The sequence below is a fragment of the Canis lupus genome, chromosome 14 (genome assembly GCF_003254725.2).
Source record: "Canis lupus dingo isolate Sandy chromosome 14, ASM325472v2, whole genome shotgun sequence".
NCBI classification, from domain to species: domain Eukaryota; kingdom Metazoa; phylum Chordata; class Mammalia; order Carnivora; family Canidae; genus Canis; species Canis lupus.
The window spans coordinates 32,232,662-32,255,549 of NC_064256.1; the positions used below are offsets into that span (position 1 = coordinate 32,232,662).

At 39.8% G+C, this 22,888-nt stretch overlaps 1 protein-coding gene across 11 annotated transcripts in view; it reads left to right on the forward strand.

The window, feature by feature from the left end:
• Positions 1 to 22,888, forward strand: part of HDAC9 (histone deacetylase 9) — a 1,020,499-nt gene that overhangs the window by 101,728 nt on the left and 895,883 nt on the right. The window contains exon 1 of one of the 11 annotated variants that reach the window (XM_025464292.3): positions 5,559 to 5,662. The exons of 9 other annotated variants lie outside the window; for them this stretch is intronic. The gene's annotated coding sequence lies outside the window, so the exon portion shown is untranslated. Of the gene's footprint in view, positions 1 to 5,558; positions 5,663 to 5,685; positions 5,839 to 22,888 lie in introns of those variants that run through there. One more of the 11 variants, XM_035698215.2, reaches the window with a different exon arrangement.

The window sequence follows — 22,888 nt, forward strand, 5'->3', positions numbered from 1 at the left end:
AATTATTTTCAAAATGAAGTGACTTCCAGGAAAAAATGATCTCAGTGAAAACTAGAATTTTTATAGAGAGGACTAATAATATTCTCAAAGACTTTTCTGAGTGACAAACAAAATGAAAGTGCTAAGGTGGATATATAGACACTGGCCTTGCAGTAGTTTCTAGGTTGAGGAGGCTGTACCTGATGCTGAATACATCCTTGTCTCTTATTATAGATGTACATGCAGACTCAGTTTTAAATCTGACTGAGGAACCTAAACTTCAGTGCCAACTTGCACAGAACTCTTTCTGGAAAATCAAATACACATATTGTAGGACTGTTACCTGCTATTCTTAGGACCCTATAGCAAAATTAACAAGGAAAGATTCAGGTTTGGTGGGGTCTGAAGCTTATGCATATTTGGGGCCCTTTTAAGTAAAATAATACTAAATTATGAATACAGGGCCTTAGAAGGCATCTGCGCACATGAGGGTCCCTGGAACCTAAGTTTTAGTAGCTCCATGGTAAAATCCAATTCCAGTAGTATATTATGCTAGCGAAATTTCTGTATCTCTTACTTCTAAATATAATATCTTTCCTTTTCAAAATGGTATCATGCTTTGGCAAGGCTGTGGAGAAAGAGGAACCCTCTTGCACTGTTGATGGGTATGCATACTGGTGAGCCACTCTGGGAAACAGTATGGAGATTCCTCAAAAAGTTAAAAATAGAATATCCTACGCTCCTGCAACTGTACTAAAAGGTATTTGCCCAAAGAATACAAAAACACTAATTCAGTGGGATACCTGCACCCCAATGTTTATAGCAGCATTATCAATAATAGCCAAAATATGGAAATAGCCCAAGCATCCAATCATTGATGAATCGATACAGAAGATGTGGTGAGCACTAATTTCACTTAGCATGATACTCTTTAGCTCTGTCCAGAGTGTTGCAAATGGCGAGATTTCATTCTTTTTTTATGGCTGAGTAATATTCCATTATGCATAGCTATCTATCTATCTATATCTATAGATATATACAGTAATATTCCAATACATCTATCTATTATCTATCTATCTATCTATCATCTATCATCATCTAAAAATACATATATATTAACTGACTGGAATTTAAAGAAAAACTTAAAAAATACATATAAAGAAAAAAATAAATGGCATCATCCTAAAATAAACATACAGATAAAAATTTATAGTTTTTTCCTATAGGGTTCTGCACACAATGGGTATTTGATTAATTTTGACAATGTCATAAAAAAAAAGGATGGGATTTTTTTCATGCATAAGAAAATGTTCACTTTTAAACATGAGAAAATCATTTTAAAACATACTTGTATCGTAACTAAACACAAACAGGTCCTAAAAGGCAATACCCCAAAGGAGATCACCTCTGAGAACTGAATCAAGCACAGCACTTGGTGATCCAGTCTTAGGAATCCAAATGGGAATTTGCAATCAGATCAGATAGGTTAGGTGAAGGCGTGGTGACAACAAATCACCAAGTCTCAATGCTTTATTTTCTTATTTGTGTTTATGTACTCCATCATTTGGAGGTGGCCTTCATTTCTTTATTTCTTGAGAATTGCTAATTTGTGGCTGAAGGCAAAGAGAAATGATGGAACCACAAGAAGGCTGTTAAAGATTCTGCTTGAAAGTGGCACACATCACTTCTGCTAACATTTTATTGGCCAAAGTAAGTCATATGGCTAAGCTGGATATTGTGAAGTGGGAGGTTTTGGTCCCAATAGGGTGACACAAACATTTCAAAAAATAATGAAATTTATGCAGTATCTCTCCCTATAAAGAAACTACAAACATCTACCATCACCACCACTACAAACACCTGATTTATCTTCCCTTCTATGACTAATATTAAAATTTTTTTGAGGTTTAGAATGAGGCATTTTTTTTCTGCTAATATGCAGAAATTTTATTAGTTTTCTTAGAGGAAAAAAATCTGTTCAAACCTAGACTGGCAATTTTTTTAGTAAGAGCCTACTATGGTGAGGGCACTATGCTGATCCTTGGAGGAAAAAGTGTAAATGAATGCACAATAATTCCAGATGAATAATGTAAATTAAATAAATTTGTACATACATACATATGTGGTTTATACAATATTAAAAGTTAATTAAATTACTTTCAAAGTGTGGACTGCACATAGGGACTTCCTTCCAAAGAATAAAGTGTGGAAAGGAGAGAAGAAGAGTAAATTTACAGTAAAGAAATCTGGCAAACACTAGTTTAGCCAGATCAACATCAGCAGTGATAAATCATGTTGCTGGTATGTACCCCTGACATGATGTGCTGAACATGGCATTCTGCCTCTATGATTTTCCTCCCATTACCCATAATCCAAGTCTCAATCCAAGAAAAACATCAGGCAAATTCCAGTAGAGAGGCATCCGAATTATACCTGATCATCATTTCTCAAAGCTGTCTTGGTTATCAATATAAGGAAGGTATGAGAAACTATCACAGCTAAGAGGAGTCAGAGAAACATGACCACTAAATACAATATGGGATCCCTAGAGGGGATCCTGAAATAGAAAATGGACATTGGAGGGGGGGCCCTGGGTAGCTCAGTTGGTTAGGCGTCCAACTCTTGATTTTAGCTCAGGTCATGATTTTGGGGTTGTGGAATGGAGTCTGGCATCAGGCCACTTGCTCAGCACTAAGTGCTGAGTCTGCTTGTCCTTCTTCCTACCCCAGCTTGTATGTGCTCACACTATTTATAAATAAATAAATAAATAAATAAATAAATAAATAAAAGAAAAATGACAGTACATAAAAACTAAGGAAATGTGAAAAACTATGAATCCACAGTTAATAATAAATAATAATGTCTCAATATTAATTCACCATTTGTAACAAATATGTCAATAGCACAAAATTATGTGTGTATGTGGGGGGACATATGGAAACTCTCTATACAGCTTCTCAATGTCTCTGTAAATCTAAAATTGTTCTAAAAAATAGTCTATTAAAAAAAACCCTACAAAAATGTGATTATGTAATCTGTCTTCAGAATTGAGGAGAGTATAAAACCAGAAAAAATTTGTAATAGTGTCATAAATGCTTCAATATAGGTTTGAAGGGAAAGTGGTGGGAGCCCCATCAGGACTTTTAAGAGAAACTCTAACCTTTTCTACTAAACATTATCTTAAAATATTTGAATCTCCAGTAGCACCTAACAAGTGCCTTGCTTAAAGTCAGCAATCGAATATCTAAGAGAACGATGAGGAATTCAGCTCCCTGTTGTCAAATGACCTAGATGTGGTAGAAATAATTAGACATGGGTGAATGTTAGCTATGCCCTCTACCACCCTAGAAGGTGAAAACAAATTTCAGTTCAAATTCTGCCATGCATACTTTATTACACAGACATTTGGTGAAATCCCAGTACTTTGTCTTTTTTTGTGCTTCAAAAGGTCTTTGTTGTTGTTGTTGTTGTTGTTAGTTTTTGAGACAAGAAAGGGAAAATTGTTTCCCTTTGGGTCAGTAGTAGGCAAACACAATCATTATATATTAAAAAAAAAAGTAAATAAAGGCTAGACACTTGACCATTTCAGAAAGGACTCTATTTTGGAAGGTAAAGGGTTAAAGGTCTCTAGATGTTTATACCTGTGTATGCTTAGTTCATATGTGAATGAGAAGTTTAAAATATTTTAGTCAATATCCAACACAACCAATTTACTACTGAAATCCCATTATCAAGATTCATCTTTCTGATGAACACAGGCCCTAGTGTAGACAGAAAGTTAAGCAAGCTAAGATCTAGCACCAACAGGTTTACGATTGTGACTTTTTAATTTAAAGCCAGCTGACCATCCATGTAGTGTGAATTCCTGATTAGAGCAAAGTGAGGGTTAAATCAACCACAATAAGCCTTCATTCTACTATAAATGCTGAACTATTTTAAATTAGACGCCACACCGCTTTCTCTGAGTTATCTTGGTCTTTTCCCATTGATCTGTTTTAATACTAGGGTTTAAACCGAACCCAGGCACTATATGTGAGACCTTAGTCAAATCACATGACTCCTGGATTCCTGTTCTCTTCTCTGAAAACGAGGGCACTAGGTTAAGTGTCTCTTGTTCTTTACATCCCTATAATCTATGAGCCAGTCGTGTTTTAGCTGACGTAGCGGAAAACAGAAACGTACATGTAGAGACACTAGCTTTAATTCGTTTGAGAGGCGCATTATATACACCATAACACGAGCCTCTTGGAAGCATCAAATGTTAGCCTTAGGCAAGTTTGTTTAGGATCACAATTTTTAAAAACCACGTTTCAGGGTTCTACCCTGTAAAAACGATTTTTTTTCAAGATTTTATTTATTTATTCATAGAGACACAGAGAGAGAGGCAGAGACAGAAGCAGGCTCCTTGCGGGGAGCACGACGTGGGACTCGATCCCAGGTCCCCAGGATCACGCCCTGGGCTGCAGGCGGTGCTAAACCCCTGAGCCACCCGGGCTGCCCTTGCAAAAACGATTCTATAGGTGTAAGCGATATTGGTATAGACTAAGTTATAGCAGTTAAAAAAAAAAAAACAACAAAAAACAGGTCTGCCAAGTAAAAATACTAACCACTGTAGGGGATCACCTCATCAATTCTCCGACCTAACTAACTCTGCCTTCCTTCCATCAGGGTTGATCTCAGCGCAGATGGTGCTCCCTGTTCAGCCTTAAAACGCGACAAACTAAATCATGTTTCCAATAGCAATCACCAGATTTCCTCTCATTTCCCATTTGGTTTTTTTAAACCCCCTAAACGCAGCGTTTTCTCTTAAAATCCCCTTGAATGATTCTTCAGGCTGCAAGCGTTGTGTGTGTGTGTGTGTGTGGGGGGGGGGGGGACCGCTCCAGGGACCGCCCCACAGGGCTCCCTCCTCTCGACACCGAGCGGCGGAGCTGCGGACCCGCGGGCTCTGCGGGGCGCGCACCTGAGCGGCCCCGGCTCCGCGGCTCCGGCCCGCAGCGCCCCGGGTCAGGGCCGCGGGCAGCCGAGGACCCCGCGGGAGGAGCGCGGGTCGCCCGGGCCGTCAGCGTGCGCCCCGCGGGGGCGTGTTTCGCTCCAGAAAGCAAGTGCTCTTGGGCACCCGGTCCTTCCCCTGCGAGGAGTCGCCGCTCCGGCCCCGAGCTCCCCTCCGCTCCCCCCTAGGCGGCTCTCGGGGTCCCGCCGCCTCCCGCGCGCCCCTGCTCGAGCCTCGGCCGCGCGCGCCCAGGTGTCCCCCCCGCCCCCATCCCCCATCCCCGGGCCGCTCCCGGGCCTGCGGGTCTCCGGCCGCCCGCCCAGCCTCCCTTCCCACCGGCCCCGCCCAGCCTCCGCCGCGCAGGGGCTCCTGGCCTGGCCTCTCCGTCTCCCTCCCACCTCCGCCCCCCTCCTCCCCAAGAGTTGCTATTTTTAGTAAATCCTCCGCGCGCCGCCACCGGCGCAGCTCGCAGCTCGCAGCTCGCAGCCGCGCGACCGCCCTCCCGAGCTCCCCCGCCCCCCGCCCCCCGCGCGGTGGCCGCGGCGGCGGCGGCGGCGGCGGCGGCGGCGGCGGCGGCGGCGGCGGCGGCGGCGGCGGCGCGTCCCGCACCTCGCGCAGCGCGCACCGAGCCGGCCCCGCCGCGCCCGCCACCCTCGCGGCGGTCTCCTCCGCAGGCGCCTGTCGCGGCCGGTAAGTCCCTGCTGGCGGAGCAGCGGCGGTCCCCGAGTCAACTTTCAATCCCCCCGTGCTTCTGCCTCGCCATTCTCTCCTCCGCGAAACATGGCTGTTTGGAGACGGGGGAGAAGTTAGGGGGTCGCCGGCGCGGGGCGCAGGAGGGCGCGACAGCTCGGCGGGCGCGGGCGGAGGTGAGTGGCTCCGCGGCCGGCTCCGCGGCGGGTGCCCGGGGGCCCGCCCTGGGAATCGGGGGCCCAGCGCCCCCCGCCCCGCTCCCCGCCCCGGATGTAGCGCTGGGTTCCCGGCTCGGATTCCCGCAGGTTACAGCATCCCAGGCGGGACCCCGACGCTGCCTGCCTTGCGTCTCCCAACCCCGGGGCTGGCGGCTTTAAGGGAACCTTTGTCGTAAGTTCAGCGCCAGGTGAAGCCAGAAGACGTGGGCTGCGACCAGCCCAGGCGAGGGGTCGGCGACACGACACCGCCGCCCCCAGCGCGCGCACACGCACACGCGCACACACACACACACACACGCGCGCACACCCAGCTCATGCAGGAGCCGAGTTATGAATGAAAAGTTTGCGCTGCCAACGTGTTGCTGGAGGGGAGCAGTACTTAGCGGGGGCACCTTTGATGTGTCGTGGAGGGGGGGGGGACTTCACTTCCAAGTCTATATACATTTAGAATTCTAGGCTCTTAAGAAAAGTTCCGGAGCCGCCTGGGGGCGGGGGGGGGGGGTGGGATGTAATCAGTTTCTTAGCCGGTGGAAGGAGATGGGTAAATCGCAGACTCATTAAGGTGAACTGGGTAATTCAATGCCGCGAGGGTGGCACAGTGGGGACGGGACGGGAGGCAGCGGAGGACAGGGGGCGTCCCCCGAGGGCCTGGCGGGCAGCGCTGGGCTCCGGAGCCATCGGCCCGCGGTCCGCGGCGAGGTGTCCGAGGCCTGCGCGTCGGCCGCGCGGTGCAGCGGGACTGAGCGGCTCTGCAGACCGAGGCCAGGTGGCGCGGAGCGGCGGCCTGCAGCCCGGAGCCGGGGACGCGCCGCTCAGGTGATTGCCCCCGGGAATTCTCCAGCCAGGCTGCTGCGCTCTAATTTCAGAAGGATGCGTCGCGTTTGTTTTCCCTGCCGGGAGGTGTGTGCAGTCTCCGAGAAGGAACTTTTAGGTTCGGTGACTGTGATATTTTCCAATCTGGGAGAAAGAGGCTGTCCACATATATTCCCCTTTTACGTACACTGGGCGTGCGTGCCTCTTGATGTGCGTGCATGCAGAATGTGGGAGTGGGTCAGAAGGGCTGAAAAAGTTGAACTTAACCTGGAAAAAAGAAAGTGAAGAGTTAACGGTATTCTCCCCAAAGGGTCTAACGACCCTACAACCAAACACTCCTACAACTAAATACTCTTGGTGTGTGGAGATGTCTCAGAAAGGGTAGGCTTTAGGAGTTACAGGTATTTAGGGTACAATCCATGTTTCCAAATCTTGCGAGCGTTATTGAAAGCTAGAGAAAGGGAGTAGGGAGTAGGTAGGTGGAGAATGTATGCTAAAGAAAAAAAAATTATTTGGAAAGAAAACATTTTGACATTTGGAAAGGTCTGGATGTTATTTTCTGATGCGCTGCAGATCTTTTAAATCCTGTAATTAATAACAGCACAGAATAAGTTGCAGTTAAGTAAATGAGGACAATTAAAATATCATGTTTGGAAAAGATATCTTTTGAAGTACTCTTTGGTACTTTGGATGTTTATTATGGAAATTACTGTGACTGAAAACTTGTTGTTTAATATATTTGCTTTTTACCACAAATAATTAGTCCTCCTTTTCCTTTTAAACTGCTATTCCAGTTTGGACCAATTTAATTACCCAAAGACCAAACCACTGTTGTGCCTTCTGGAAAGTATTTGCATTTAAAACTACTTAATAAGAATATTGTATTTCCAAAAAGACAAATAAGGTAGTCAGTTGTAAAACTTTCTTGTAATTTATTTTCATCCATTTTGTTTGAATGAGGCAGATCTCAAGAAGAGAGAATTTTCTTGGAATATGTCATTTTCTGTGTGAGGAGAAAGTGAATGTTTTCAGGTTTCAGTCACAAACAGGTGCAAATAGAGTGGGAATCCTGAGTCTGACCTTCGATTTTAGACTGCCAGCTAGAGGGAGAGGTGCTTTCCCAGCTCTCCTCCTGAATTGATCATCTTCACTCAGAATGGATATGGTTAGATGCATATAGGATTGTGCAAATTCAGGAATTAAGAGATTTAAATTAAGTACCACTTTATGGTTGGAAAGGGAGTGTTTTTTTTTTTCTTTCTTTCTTTCTCTTTTTTTCTTAAACCTCAGTCTTCCTGTTTCTTTCCCTCTGCAATTCAGCTTATTGGACTGGCCTTCATTGGAAAGTCAGACCAAACACTTCTTTGGCTACAGTGTTTGGCATATTAAACTGCTATCCTCTAAAAATAATGATGGCCTTTCTGAAATAAAAAAGGGACTTTTATATACTGTAACAGACTTTTATGACCACTACTATGCCCATTATTATGGTAGACAGTTGCTTCATGAAGTTACTGCCACTATATATATATACATATAAATAATTATTATATGTATTTGGGGTATGTTTGGAATGTATTTGGGTTTCTAAGAATTTTAAATCATGAAGCCAACTGACCGGTTAAGTTGTCTAACTATAGTTACAGTGATACACATAATTTAGATTTGTATTAATATCAACATCTAAGGATGTTTTACAGTTACACGGCTTTCATTTCTCTTCATTAGAATCACCTCTATTTTGAATTTGTTTAAATATTACAACATATTATACTGCAATTTACACCTGCTCAGCAGGGAAGGTGTAGGTTATTCTTAAATAGAGATATGGAGAAATAGCTAACAAGGAGAGTCATTTGAGAAACATATGGACATCATAAAATCCTTCTGTATGTAGCATCTGTACCTTCTCATTAGTGAAATATTGTAGTTATGGACATTTTTTATTACACTGAAATGTGGCTTTTTATTTTTGCTTCGATGGTTTTTTTTTGTTTTAAAATGTAATTATATTAATGTGTAAGTTGGTGTGGGGGCTTTTATTGTTTGAAGCCCTTTCCTTTCAATAAAGATGTCACACTTAGTTTTTATTGCACACATCCGCAGATTTATACAGTTGTTTCCTAGCTTGTTATTATAACTCTTACCTTTCTCAGATATTCTTCAAAACATTTGAGAGGCAGGTAGGAAGACATATTGTTCTCGTTTTCAGAAGAAGGCAGCAGGTACACCGATAGATCCAAGGTCACACACTAGTGAATCAGTGTGAAGCTAAGGGTAACATCTATATTTCTTGTATTCTGTTCGTAATAGCAAGCTGCTCCTGTGGCTATGTTAAATGATATTTTCATAAATTTATACATTCCTGGATTTTTAAAGTGCTTAGCTTTGTAGATATGCTGATCGGATTTTATATCCATCAATATGATCATAAGGGAATGGGTCCTTACTGTGGCCTGCTGATGGGGAGAACCGTGACCCCAGGAGCCAATGCTAAAACAAACATACACACCTGTGAGGGGTAGTCATTCTTGCTGTCAGTTCATATGCCGCACATTTCTCTGTCCCCACTGGCCCTACCTTATGAACTGCATACTGTCCTTTGAGTAGTCAAGGCTGCTTTGAATTTTATCAGCACATTCATCAAGCTTGAGGATCATCAGGCTCACTGGTGAGAGAACTCGGAATGTGATTTTTGAGAAGATAGGATATTGACTGAAGACAGTAATGGACTGTCCACTGCAGAGCCAGCCAATATCGATTAAGGATCATGTTTTTCTGGGTGTCAGGACACCCATCTTCTCTCATTAGCTCTGCGTCTTTGGCTGAACTTACAGAAATCAAAGTGAGGGTTTATGCAATTATCTGATTGTTTCTGTTCATGTAGATAATGTGTCTAGATAAATCAGACTTAAAAACACAACAAAAAAGAAAAGATGGCAACTTGTTCTTTTGTGGCGAAGGTACTCATGACTTTTCATTTTTTCAAATTCCCTGTTTTTCGAATCTCACTAGAATTTTTCAGGGTAATTGCCCACTTGATTTGCAACAACCAAGACTTATGATATTATATTGTTAGATTCAAAAGTGGAATACATTATCCATGATGGAGAAGAAAGCATTGTGTTGTCATAGAAAAAAAAAAAAACATGTTATGCAAGGTTTGTTTATTGGGCTAAAATATTTTCAGCATTTTCTAATAAGGCGATGGTACTAGGTGCTCTCTCTACTATGTTTATTTATTTACCGTCCTTTCCATAAATATATGGTTTATAGAAGGGGTTCATCCAAACATTTTTAAGTGTGAAAGAAATGCTGGAAAAAAAAGTTACTTTTCAAGTGTGGTTTGTCATTCGATATAACGGATTCTGTTTAGGGTCACAGAGAGAAGAAAACACCCATTTTTAATATTCTTTGCTATCCCAGGGAGAGTGTAGCATGCTGCTGGTGAGTCTGAGTAGAGTTGAAATTGCTGGAAATGGTACTTTCTTCCCATTTTTACAGAATCTATGATAAGGAGATTAGTGTGGATTAGTCTAGTTTGAATGCAGTAATGACAAGTGGAATTTGAAATGGCTAACGAAGGAAGGATAAGATTTGGTTCACTCAGATATCACTCAAGATATTTGGCAGCAAGTCACTGAAGTTACCTTTAGTTAAGCATTAAATAAACGTATTAGAGGATATTGACTCTATTTGTTTTCTGTTGCTTTGTAACACATTACCACAAATTTAGCAGCTTGAAGCAAGGCATGTTTATTATCTCCGTTTCATTGCTCAGGAGTCCACGTATGGCCCAATTGTATACTGTGTTCAGGGTCTCACCAGGTGTTGGTTAAACCTACAGTCCTATCAGAGGCTCACTTAGGGTGAAAATCTGCTTCCAGGCTTCCTTAGATTGTTGGAAGAATTTATCTCCTTGTGGTTGTAGGACTGCAGTCTCTATTTTCTTGCTGGTTGTCAGGAACCACTCTCAGCTCTTAGAGACCCTGCTGTTCTTTGCCATGTAGCACTCTCAAAAGTACTCTTACAACATGGCAGCCTACTTTTCAAAACCAGCAACTAAGAGTTGTGTCTCTAGTATGAGAAGACAATCTTTTATAACATAAGGGAATGACACATCACTTTTTGTCATGTAACATAACCTAATCAAGGCTGTGACATCCATCACCTTTGCCATATTGTGTTGAAAGCAAGTCACATACCCAAACTAAAGGGGAGGGGACTATACAAGCACGTGACTATTGGATGTATCTACCATGTTGACTAACTCATTGAATCTCTGGAATAGTCAACGTACCTGGCTTAGAAGCCACTCAGTCAAAAACAGTGCTGAGAATCTATCTGCAGAACTGTTTTGTGAGAAAATACTGCTCTGTTGGCATACCAGCTTCCATAGTAGAAGGTAAGCTCTGTATCATAAGAGAGTATTCTTCATATAACACCATGGGGTTCAGTTGCTCGTGGCCCCTAAAGGATGACAAATGTGTATTGCTGAAGGAAAGAAGGACAAAAAAATGTGAGCAAAAGATTGCTTAATGAAATGTTGAAGTTTTTGGATAGGCATGATGACCATCTGGAGACCGAGTTGGACTGGAGAGTAGCCGGACTCCTGCAACTCCTTAGAAAACTCTAGTAGCATTTAGGAGAATGCGGGTAGTGAGGCTTCATTTAGGAATGGTGGTAAGGGACAGGAAGGGCTGGCTGGGTAGGGAGAGACAGGTAGGGGGCTAAGTGCCTAGGCTTACCCAGGGGGCTAGAAACCAGGCTCTGGGAAATCCCAGGTGTGTAGAAATCTACTAGAGATTAACTGGACAGAAAGGAACACCTTGTTTGGGCTCATGATATTTGCAAGAACTCCTGGTTCATTCAAAATATAGATGGGATAGTCTCATGATACTTACAAATCCACCATGTTATTGACATGAAATTTACCAACTTCTCTGGTCAGTTTTCTATATAAGACCCACCATAAAAGCCCTCAGCAGCAACTTATTGGGGATCCATCTCACTCCAGAGAGCTTCTCTCTTTCCTTTCTCTTCTCACCTTCACTTAAACTTTCACTTCACCCTTTTGCCTGGGAGATTATTTCACTCTGTGAGACAAGAATCCTGCAACAGTGGTGGTAAGAAAGGAGTAGAAGCCTTTAAATAGATGACTCACTAGCAGACATGTTAGTCTAGGAATTGACTTAATTAGCCTTTAATATATTCCACATATGAAAGGTTTTTTTTTTTTAAAGGACTACTGCCACCAATCTTTGTACAAACTAGTACTATGATTTGGAGGTCCCCAACCTGGCCTCCCCTTATTTTTCAGGAGGGAACAGAGCCAGAGACCATCTCAGATCCATTGTACAGTGTGGTCTAATGAGTATCAGGTGTTGTGTAGGGGCATGGGGAGGGTCCTCTATTGAGCACAGCTGGAGCTCCAAGCACTTTGCAGGAGTGATTTTATCTAATCTGCCTCCCATCTCTGGCAACCTAGTTCCAATTTCCCTGGTTCTGCCACCCCTGCTTCCCTCCCAAGGAAATGGAGACTCGGAAAGGTTAAATACCTTGCCAAGGGTCATTCACCTATGAGTGGCACCAGGAGTTGAATCAGGTTCTGATTTCAAAGCCCATAGTCTTATAATACACATCCCTAACTCACAAGCAGTAAGTGAGGCTTCTAGGGGAAAAACTTGTTTTTCTTACTGAAGTGGATGTCGGCCCTACAATTGCTCTTGGGTTCCTTCATTCATCTTGTGAGAACTGGATCCTGGAGTATGAGGGTTAAAGAGAGGAGTGAGAGTGTGCTAACGTGCCTTCTTTTTTCCCAGCAGGAAGTACAGATTATAGGTCTGTCTTCCATCTAAAAGTAAGAATGTGGAGTGGAGGTTGTATATTTTTATTTCTACTTATCATTTTGGCAGAAATATAAAGCTCTGTGTCTCCTTTCTCTCCTATATGTAGATTTCTATTAAATTCAATTAGGAAGCGTTATGAATTCTCCTTGCCTCTTTGGTCATAGGGTTCTTTCTATAGCTTTTTCAGTAGATGCCACTGTTTTGATCTACTTGAAAAGTCTATTGAGACATTCTTTCCTTTGTTCTTCTATTACTCAGTCCCCCTTTCTACTCTGTGGTGCCTCTGAATTCTATTCATAGATCTTCTACTTTTTTTCCCTTCTGTTTTATGTACTTAAATCTCTTCTTTAAATGGATCTAGTTCCATTGATCGCAATCATTTGCTCAGATTCCCTTGCTGCTCTACTGCAAAATACAAGCTCAGTGTGGGACTCATCTGTATTTGGTTAATTTTACAGAGTTGTATCCCACATCCCAGCACAGTATGAGGAAGACTTTAAGGTTTCTCTGGGTATTTAAGTCAAAATGTAAGTATTTTAAACTGAATATCCTAAAGCAGCACTGTGATTGGATTATGTTAGGTCAGGTGCATACCTATGGACCACTCAACTGTGGCTTATTAGGGTCAGCTACAATAACCTAATCTCTGACAAGTTACAGCTCAGGAAACTGAAATAAACTTATCTTTTTCCATATGACTTAGATGTTCTAACTTAGCATAGGCCAGATTTGACTCTGAAAGCCCAGACTATTTAGCATGGCATACAGATTCTCTCATAGTCTGGACCTAGCCTATATTTATTACCTTTTCATTTTTAATTCTTTTTTTTAAAGATTTTATTTATTTATTCATGAGAGACAGAGAGAGAGAGAGGCAGAGGCAGAGGGAGAAGAGGCTCCATGCAGGGAGCCTGACGTGGGACTCAGTCCTGGGTGTCCAGCATCACGCCCTGGGCTGAAGGCGGGCGCTAAACCGCTGAGCCAGCGGGCTGCCCTCATTTTTAATTCTTGTCACTCCTTGCTGTATGGCTTTAAGTATATAAGCCCTAAGCTTGGAACTAGCACATGACTTAGGTTTTAGATATTAAACAACCAGCCTGACATGTGAAGAAAGGTCAAGATGTGAATGAGTGTGTGGGGGGAGGAGGGAGGAGATGGGAAACAAACAAAAGCAACGTTTCAGTTTTTCAGTTCCAGCATCCAGTCATTCTGGAGGCCGTTCTATCTACCGCTGATTTTGTGCTTTTACATTATGTGAGCAAGAAGTTTTTCCTTAAATTGAGTTTCTGTCACTTGTGATTGAGAGAGTACCGAATAGCCCAAGTTTCTTTCAGCCTAGGATTCTTTATGCTTTTTTTGAAACTGCTACCTCTGAAACTGTCAGTAGCCACTCAAAATCAGAGTGTTACTCCTCTGGGTTCTTATTTGGAAAGTGTACCCATTAGGGGGGGTGTACCTTCTCCGTGCTCCTTTTTCTCTGTGCCCAACTTCTGTCCCTCTGCTTTTGTGATGCTTCATCTGATTACTGTAGCTCACAGTGATCTCATTCTTTTCTGAATTCCTATAGTATTTAGGATTATAGCAGTGGTTTACACAAATTTGAATTTTATTATTAATTGAAAAAATCCATAATAAGGTTACTATATGAGTAAAATTGTTAAAGGAATTTGCATTTTTCTTGCCCAGAACAGCATCTTTAATTTATACTTTTGAAGTATCATGGTATATTTACTATATGGAATGATTTGCATATTTTTTGGTCTCTTTGCAATTCTGTGGCCCACTAGAGATCTATAGCATCTCATGCCTAGATGGAGAGAAGGGAAGGGGAGGTTTGGCTTCCTAATGAACACCCTTCCCAAATAAAACACCACAGGAAGAATGGTCTGATTTTAGCTAAGACTATGAGTCTGTGCAGTAAGAACCTAGGCTATTCTTATTAAACATTTTATGTAAGTATGTAGGAACACATAATAAAGTGAAAAAACTTTTACCTGTAGATTTCACAAATTATAAAACCAGAACCAATGAGCCAACATTAAATGTGAACAGAATTGATGAAATTAAAAAGAACAACATTAAATTTTGTGACAAATGATGTATTCCTGAAGTTACACTGCCAGTGTTGGGTTTAAGAATATAAAGATGTAGCCTCAGATCTTGTTCTTATTTAATCTGTTTCTGTGTTTTATATATATGGATATATAATGGATAGAAAGTGTCCTTATAAAAATAAGATTAGCCTCCCCCCCCCCCCCACACACACACACAATATTAACTTCAAGACTGCTGGTTCAGGTCAATCAGACTTCATTCATGAACAAAATTCTACTAGTAAGTAATCTTTAAGTGTCTGTTTTAATGAGGTATCACCTGATCACTCTATAGTATCTTTTTGTTCTCTTAAAGATGTGATCAGCACTGTGAAATTATTGAATTCTAAGACAAATGTGTAAGTCATATCCAGAGATTACAGGAATGGAGAACAGATAGTGTACAAACTACACACAGATAGCATGTATGCCTCACGTTCAAACATGATGATGATTTTAACCACTATTGTGCAGGTTACCTTTGGATGCCTTGCTACTATGTAGTGACTTGATCCATGCTTACCTTTTTTCTCATCAGACTTTATTTATTTAGCAAATTGCATGTTATTTTGCCTTCATCTAGTACTTGCCTGATTGAGAACACCAATCATAAAAAGTGGAATGAAAACTCCATGGTGGTTATTTTGTTTTAAGATGCTTATTCAGAAATTAATTAGAATATATTTATATTTATTTTATACTTTTAGATTATTATCCCTGTGATAACCCAAAATAGCAAAACAAAACTGTGCATTAAACTCATGGATTTCAGTTTGAAATACATAGTTCCAAATATTAATTGCCACTTAAAATATTTTACATCTTACTCTGTATTGTGTCATTGACTAGATTGGAAGCCCCGTTGAAGGCAGGGAGAATGTGCTCACTGTTTTTGTTTTTATTCTACGGCACTAAGTGTGTTTCTGTTAGTTGATGCCTAACAAGTGTTTGCTGACTGAACAACTGTTTATATGTTGTTGTTTCCTATGGCACTGTGAGCTCCTAAGGGCAGGGACTATTTTGTTTAATCTGTGGACTCCAGATGCCTAGCACAGCAACTCTTACATGAGAAATACTCAATAAATGCTCTGAAAGAAAGACTGGATGAGTTATTGACTCCTGCTTGTGTGTATATGTGTGCATGTGCATGTCTTCTTTTAGAACTCACGCTTCATATACAAGGCCTTTTAGCACTTGTATAGATTAGTGCTGTCTAATAGGATTTTCTTTGGTGATGGAAATATTCTGTGTCTGTGTTCTCCAATTGTCATAGTCACTAGACACATGTGACCTTTGAGCACTTGAAATGTAGTTAGGCTGAGAGCCTGAATTTGCTTTTATTTAATTTTAATTATAAAGCAGTGTCATGAGGTTGGTAGGCATCTCAGGTCCAGATATTGTGCCATCCATTCTCAAACTCATTGCACCAGCATTGCTACATTTTTTGGTTGTAATTTGGTGTTTTTGGAAGTCATTGTTTTTGGATAAATAGAAAGGGTTATATGACTTTACTTATTTATTTGAGTTACATTACTTTAAACACAGGTCGATATATTCCCTCAAATTTGTTTCATTCTTTTCCCAAATGACCAACAACATTGCATGTCATCATCCCTTCAATCTCCCATCATTTGATTTGGGTTTTTATCATTTCCTTATTAGTGTATAGGTCTGACACTGATCACTTAATCAAATAAGTTTTACATACACTTTTTTTTTCTTAATTGCCCAGGTTTACTTGTGTTTGCTAGTCTCATTGTTTTAATCCTTTTCTCTCCTTAATAAACCATTTAAACTTGCATTCTCTATTTGATCATTATCATTATTATCATCATTGTTCATGAAGTGTTTATAATAGTTTGTATTTGATGTACTAATGTCTGCTGATATTCTGATTTCAAATTTATGTACTTTATTTATTTATTTATTTATTTTAAAGATTTTATTTATTTATTCATGAGAAACAGAGAGGAGAGGGAGAGAGGCAGAGATACAGGCAGAGGGAGAAGTAGGCTCCATCCAGGGAGGCCGACATGGGACTCGATCCCGGGTCTCCAGGATCACGCCCTGGGCTGAAGGCGGTGCTAAACCGCTGAGCCACCCGGGCTGCCCAATTTATGTACTTAAAAAAAAAAGATGTATTTATTATTTTAGAGAGAGAAAGAGCACCCGTACTGGGGGGGGGGGAGGGGAAAATGGAGAGGGAGAGAGAGAATCTTGAGCAGGCTTTCCACTGAATCCAGAGCCGGACTCAGGGCTCCATCCTAGGTCCCTGAGATCATGATCTGAGCTGAAATCAAGAGTCTGACACTTAACCCACAGAACCACCCAGGCACTCCATCAAGTTTACATATTCTTAAAAATGTCTGAATATTCCTTTTCTTCTGTTGGCTGTTTTGCTTTTCATATTTTTTATCCTTTCTGGTAGAGAAAAAGAATGAAGTGACGTCATACACACTTAAACATATGATGACTCAATCCTTATGTGTAAGATATAATCCCAACATAAAAAGTTTCACAGCTGGTATCAATTGCATGACATCAGTGCAACAAGATTTTCCCTTTAGAAAGATAAGGATTGCTTCAAGTAAGTGGCCAAGGTCTTTTATACAACTTGTGGCACTTTAGGAGCAAGTCTTCTATTTAAATCCATCATATATTCATTGAACCTTGTTATTGGGTATGTTTGTATATGTTGTCTCATTTAATTCTTTTGAGAATGCTAATCTGGTAATAGTGGTTAGAAACTAAATAGAGACTAAATATTCAAAGAAACTGAAGTAAACTCTGCTGACAAGCAGAAACATTTGAGAATTTTCCACTCATTCTCTACTCCTAGAGATTTAATAGTTGTTTTAAATGGCAGAATTTGAAAACAGACTTTGGTGTGGAGACTTGCCTTTCTTCATTCTTTAGTCTAGTGTATTATTTCCCAAATTTAATATGCATCAGAATTTCTTTACAGGGTTATACACTCAAGCCTTTAAAGTATACTTTATGGCTGACTTAGCTCCCTTTCCAAGACAGTTTTGTCAATATGAAATTTTCTATCTTGAAACCTACTACCCAAAAGATGCATCTTGTTTGTATTTCTTCCAGCATAGGGCTACTCATTGAGAGAATCTGTCATTCTGCTTCTGAATAGATTTCAAAGACTAAGACAAAAACTCAGAAATATATAGAATTTTAAACTCATGACTTGCGAATTGTGTTTTGGTCACATGATTGTTTTCATCTGCCTCTTAATGGTGAGAAGCTAGCACTGCATTATCTTCTGCTCCAACTTGCCTTATCCTAAAAATACCTAATTGTATGTATTATGCATTATGTTCATTTTAGACAGGTTGGGGAAATGAGGAAGAGAACTTTGTTTTGTGACTTGCGCCATAAATATTTTTTAATCTACCTGTTTGACCCAAATTTTGAAAGTTACCTGCATTAAAATGAAAATTTGATGAGCTTAGCATTGTAGTGAAACAATAGTTATTTGCTTTCATTTATAAAATTTCAGTAAAAACCATTGTGAAACCATGTGAGCTAGCTTGTTCACTAAGAACACCTTTTTGGAGTTACCGTTTTTTCTTTATGAAAACAAATGTAATATACTTCTGAGTATATAATTTGAGTTTAATGCTAAGCCTACTCAAGGCGAATGAGAAAATGTAAACCAAGTGGAATGGGATTTTAGAATAAAGGCTACGGTTCTAATTTCTTTAGAATATCAGGTCTGAAATATTCTTGGGGAAATTAATTTTTGAATAACTATTAGAAACACATTAAATTTTATTTCATATAATGTTTTTTGTATATCTTATAAACCCTATATCGTGTTATTTTTGTTTAAACATGAAATCATATTTTAAAGAGATTACACAATAAAACCAAATATTTTGCATTTCCTCATGTAGTTGCCATTTTAAGTGCTTTTCATTCCTTTCATTCCTTCATTTCCTTTTATGCTTTCATACTATTTTCATCTGGTATCATCTTCCTTCTGCCTGGAGGGCTTCCTTTAACTATTCATGTGGCAAAGGTCTGCTAGTGATGAATTTTTTCAGCTTTTGTATATCAGAAAACATCTTTATTTCACTTTCACTTTATAAGATTTTTGTTGGTTATAGAATTCTAAATTGACAGTATTTCCCTTTCATACTTTAACGATGTTGCTCCACTGTTTTCTTCCTTGCATTATTTTTTATGAGAAATCTGCTGTCATCCTTATTTTCATATACAACGTGTCCTTAAACATTTTCCTTTTTTCACTGGTTTTGAAAAATTTGATTATGGTGTGTCTTGGTATGGCTTTCCTCATGTTCCTTGTAATTTGGGTTCATTGAACTTCTTAGATTTATGGATTTATCTTTGCTTTCAAATTTTGAAAGAACGTAGTTATTTTTCCTCCCAAATTTGTTTGGTTTCCCTGGTCTCCCAACTCTCTTTCAGGAATTCCAATTAGGTATATATTAGGATCACTGATAATCTGTTTCTTTTTTTCATCTCTGTGTTTCATTTTGGATAGTTTCTATTGCTGTGTCTTCAGGTTCACTACCAGTAAGCCCATTTAGTGTTTTTTTTTTATTTTTAATCACATATATTGTAGTCTTCATCTCTTGAGTTTAAAATAGATGTTTTAAAAATCTTCCATGTCTCTAACTTTTTTAAGCACATGGAATAGATTCATGATAACCATTTTAATGGCCTTGTCTGCAAATTCTAACATCTTTTTAATTCTTGACCAGTTTTGTTGGGTTGATTTTTCTCTTTGTTATGGTTTATATTTTCCTGCTTCTTTGGGTGCCTGGTAGTTTTTGATGGATACCAGAGATTGTGAATTTTACCTTGTAGAGTGCGGGATATTTTTGTATCCCTATAAATCTTCTTAAATGTGTTTTTCATGTGATACAATTAGTTTCTTGGAAAAAGTTTGATCTTTTCAGGTCTTGTTCAGCTTTACCCCAATCCGCATGAATTCTAATGTTTTCCAGTATGGCTGGGGGGAACAGGCACAATTCTCAACCTTAAGTGAGTGCTCTGTACTGTTCCCTTTAATCCTTTCTGGTGGTTCTTTCCCTGGCCATGCGTTGTTTCCCTTATATATTGTGATCAATACTTTGATCACAGCTGATCAGTACTTTGCTGAGTCTTTGAGGGTTATCTGCAGATCTTTGGAGATCTCTCTGTGTTCAACTACCTTTTTTTCTGGTAGAAGAAATCTGGGGATTTCTAGCTTCTCTGATCTCCTTATATTCTTAGGTACATCTCTTCAGTTCAGGGATTGTGCTGGCTCTGCCTTGTTTTTTCTTCCCTGAGCTATTGTCTAGAAGCTGGAACAGTCATAGAGCTCATGTCATCAGTTTCCCATTTCTTAGGGTTTGCATTATGTTTCCTGTTTCTTCAGGATTATTGCCTGATATCCAGTGTCTTGAAAACTGTTGTTTCATACATTTTGTATAGCACTTCAGAGAGCATGCATTTCCCATCCCTGTTATTCTGTCTTGACTAGAAGTGCATATACTCAGGGTGCCTGGGTGGCTCAGTGGTTGAGCGTCAGCTTTTGGCTCGGGGTGATCCTGAAGTCCCGGGATCGAGTCCCACATTGGGCTCTTTGCGTGGAGCCTGCTTCTCTCTCTGCCTCTCACTCTTTCTGTCATGAATAAATAAATAAAATCTTTTAAAAAATGAATATCCTCCATTGATTTTTCTCTTCCATGTAAAGTATTATTGGTTAATATAATTTTGGAGATGATTTAAGTATTTAATACTCACTTTAATGTAGTTTATTGTGATAGTCTTTTTTAGTTTTCAGTATTTTCCAAACCTTTAATAATGAATACTTTGTACTACATATTTTCAAAAATTAAGTTTTAATAGTCATTTATGTCCTGTATTATGCTTGATGATTTTAATTATTGCTCTAGCTATTCAAAATTATTCTTAAAGTAAGTCAGTCATAAAATAAGAAGTTAAGTTTGTTAAGCATAAGAATTCACATACTTGTAAGTGGATAAAAGATGTTAATATAGGGAAATACTCTGTCCTATTAGCTTGTTTTTTTTTAAGATTTTATTTATTTATTCATAGAGATGCAGAGAGAGAGAGAGGCAGAGACACAGGCAGAGGGAGAAGCAGGCTCCATGCAGAGAGCCTGACGTGGGACACGATCCAGGGTCTCCAGGATCACGCCCTGGGCTGCAGGCGGTGCTAAACCGCTGCACCACCGGGGCTGCCCTTAGCTTGTTTTTTTTAAGAAGAATTGAAGTCAGGTAGTTTGTAATAATATACTCTTGAATTTATATCATGTGAGTGATCGTAAAACAGCTAATAAATTACTGTCTCTTAAATTGTGTCACTTTTTTTGGAGTTCCTTTTTATATTTACTTAAGAAATTTAGTAGTTCTATAGTTCATGAGTAGGTTTTTAGAATGTTCACATGTCAAGTAGTAGTGAACTATGTGCTGGTGAACCTATTTTATTTTTAGTTTTCTCTAGTATTTGAATGATAAAATATAGCACTGTGAACTAATATGAGAATAGAGTGTCAAAATTCAGGAGCACATCTTGCTTTAGCGCATGCATGTTGTTACTTCAAGCATTTTCTGGCAGTAAGGGCACAATTGACTGTGTTAATTTAAAAGAATCTTTGAGGTGGTATAGTTCCATATGCTGTAGGAATATGTCAATGATTTTTTGTATTTTATAATTTGAGTTTTTAATGTAGTCTTTTGAAAGCTAGTTTTTAGGCATGGCAAGAAGACTAGAGTTGCTTTAGAATTCTTAGGAAAATAATTTTGTAAGAACAAATTAAAATTAACTTTAACTTTCTTCAGTGCTGTCATAAATACCAGCACGATGAAGCCAAAATTGTGGCAATGTTACAGTGCTCTGTTTCCAATATTTAAGCATAAAGGTTAGGACAGATTTATATTCTCTTGTAAAACTGAACCAAAATATAAATTATTTATAGAATTTTTAAGAACAGAATCTTAAAAAATTGAATACCACTCTATCGTGGAGACTGCTAGTTATCTCCCCGTATCTCCTTTCCCCATCTTCCTCAAACCCAGAGTTTCTGAATTTTGCTGATATCAGACCCTGCAGAATAAAGATGACATTTCTCAGCCTCCCTTGCAGCTAGGAATTGTGCCACGTGGCAAAATTCTGGCCATAGGAAGTACGTAGAAGTGATTTGTATGACTTCCAAATGGGCCATTAAAGCACAGGGGAGTGCTGTTTTCTCCCTTCTCACTTGATGGAATGTGGATATGGTGGTGTATTGTCTTAGACCATGGTAAGAGGCCAGCCAGCATTCTAAGGATAGCAGAACAACAAGATTTCTTTTAAAAAGCCTGGAACAATGATATGACTTCTTGAGGCAGAGCTGCCATACTAGCTCAGAGCTTTATGTGAGTGAGGAATAAACTTCTCTCTTATTTAAGCCACTGTTATTTTGGGTCTCTGCCACACACAGATAAAGCTCTATACACTGTTCTCACAATTTTTTTGTTTATAAGATACATTAGCCATTAATTTTTATAACTAAGCTTGAGAGGAACAAGGGATCATGCATCATAGAGATCAAAACTTCTTCATAGGGCATCATTAAAAAAAATTGGACTATTCTAATATCTATCACCTAAAGAGGACAGCATAATCAGTGATGTTTCTTCTCCAAGAAATGTAAATAGAAATTTGAGGCACGTAATTCTTATGTTGATTTTTGAAGAAAAGGCTTGGGAAAAGAGAGAAAGCTAAGCTATTCAGCTTTCTACTTGCTCACAGTCACCAATTTTTTTTTAATTTTCCATATTTTGTATTCCATAGTTGTCAAATCCTGAAGTCCACTTTTCACTCCCAGTGTGAAATGGCTCCCTGTGGCATTTTACAGTTTACTACTATTCCCCTTTTTGGAATATATCATCCCTGGGTTTTTGGGATGTCAAATCCTGACAGTTTCCTCCTCTGCCTCTGCTCTCTCCTCAGTCTCTTCCATGGGATCTTCTCCAGTCCACCCTTTCTCTGTGCACATACTCTGATTCTTGGCTTACCATTCCTTTCACTTCTGTTGGGGAGATCACAGACTGCAGCTCATGGGCATGTTTTGTTGATATCACAGAATTTAAAGAAACATTGAATTAATTGACTATACTTAAAAAATCAGGATATTTAACATGAAATCCAGATTTTTGACTTTTTGTGACCAAGAAGAAGATCTGACAGTACTACATCTACATTCCCAATGGCATTGGGGTGATT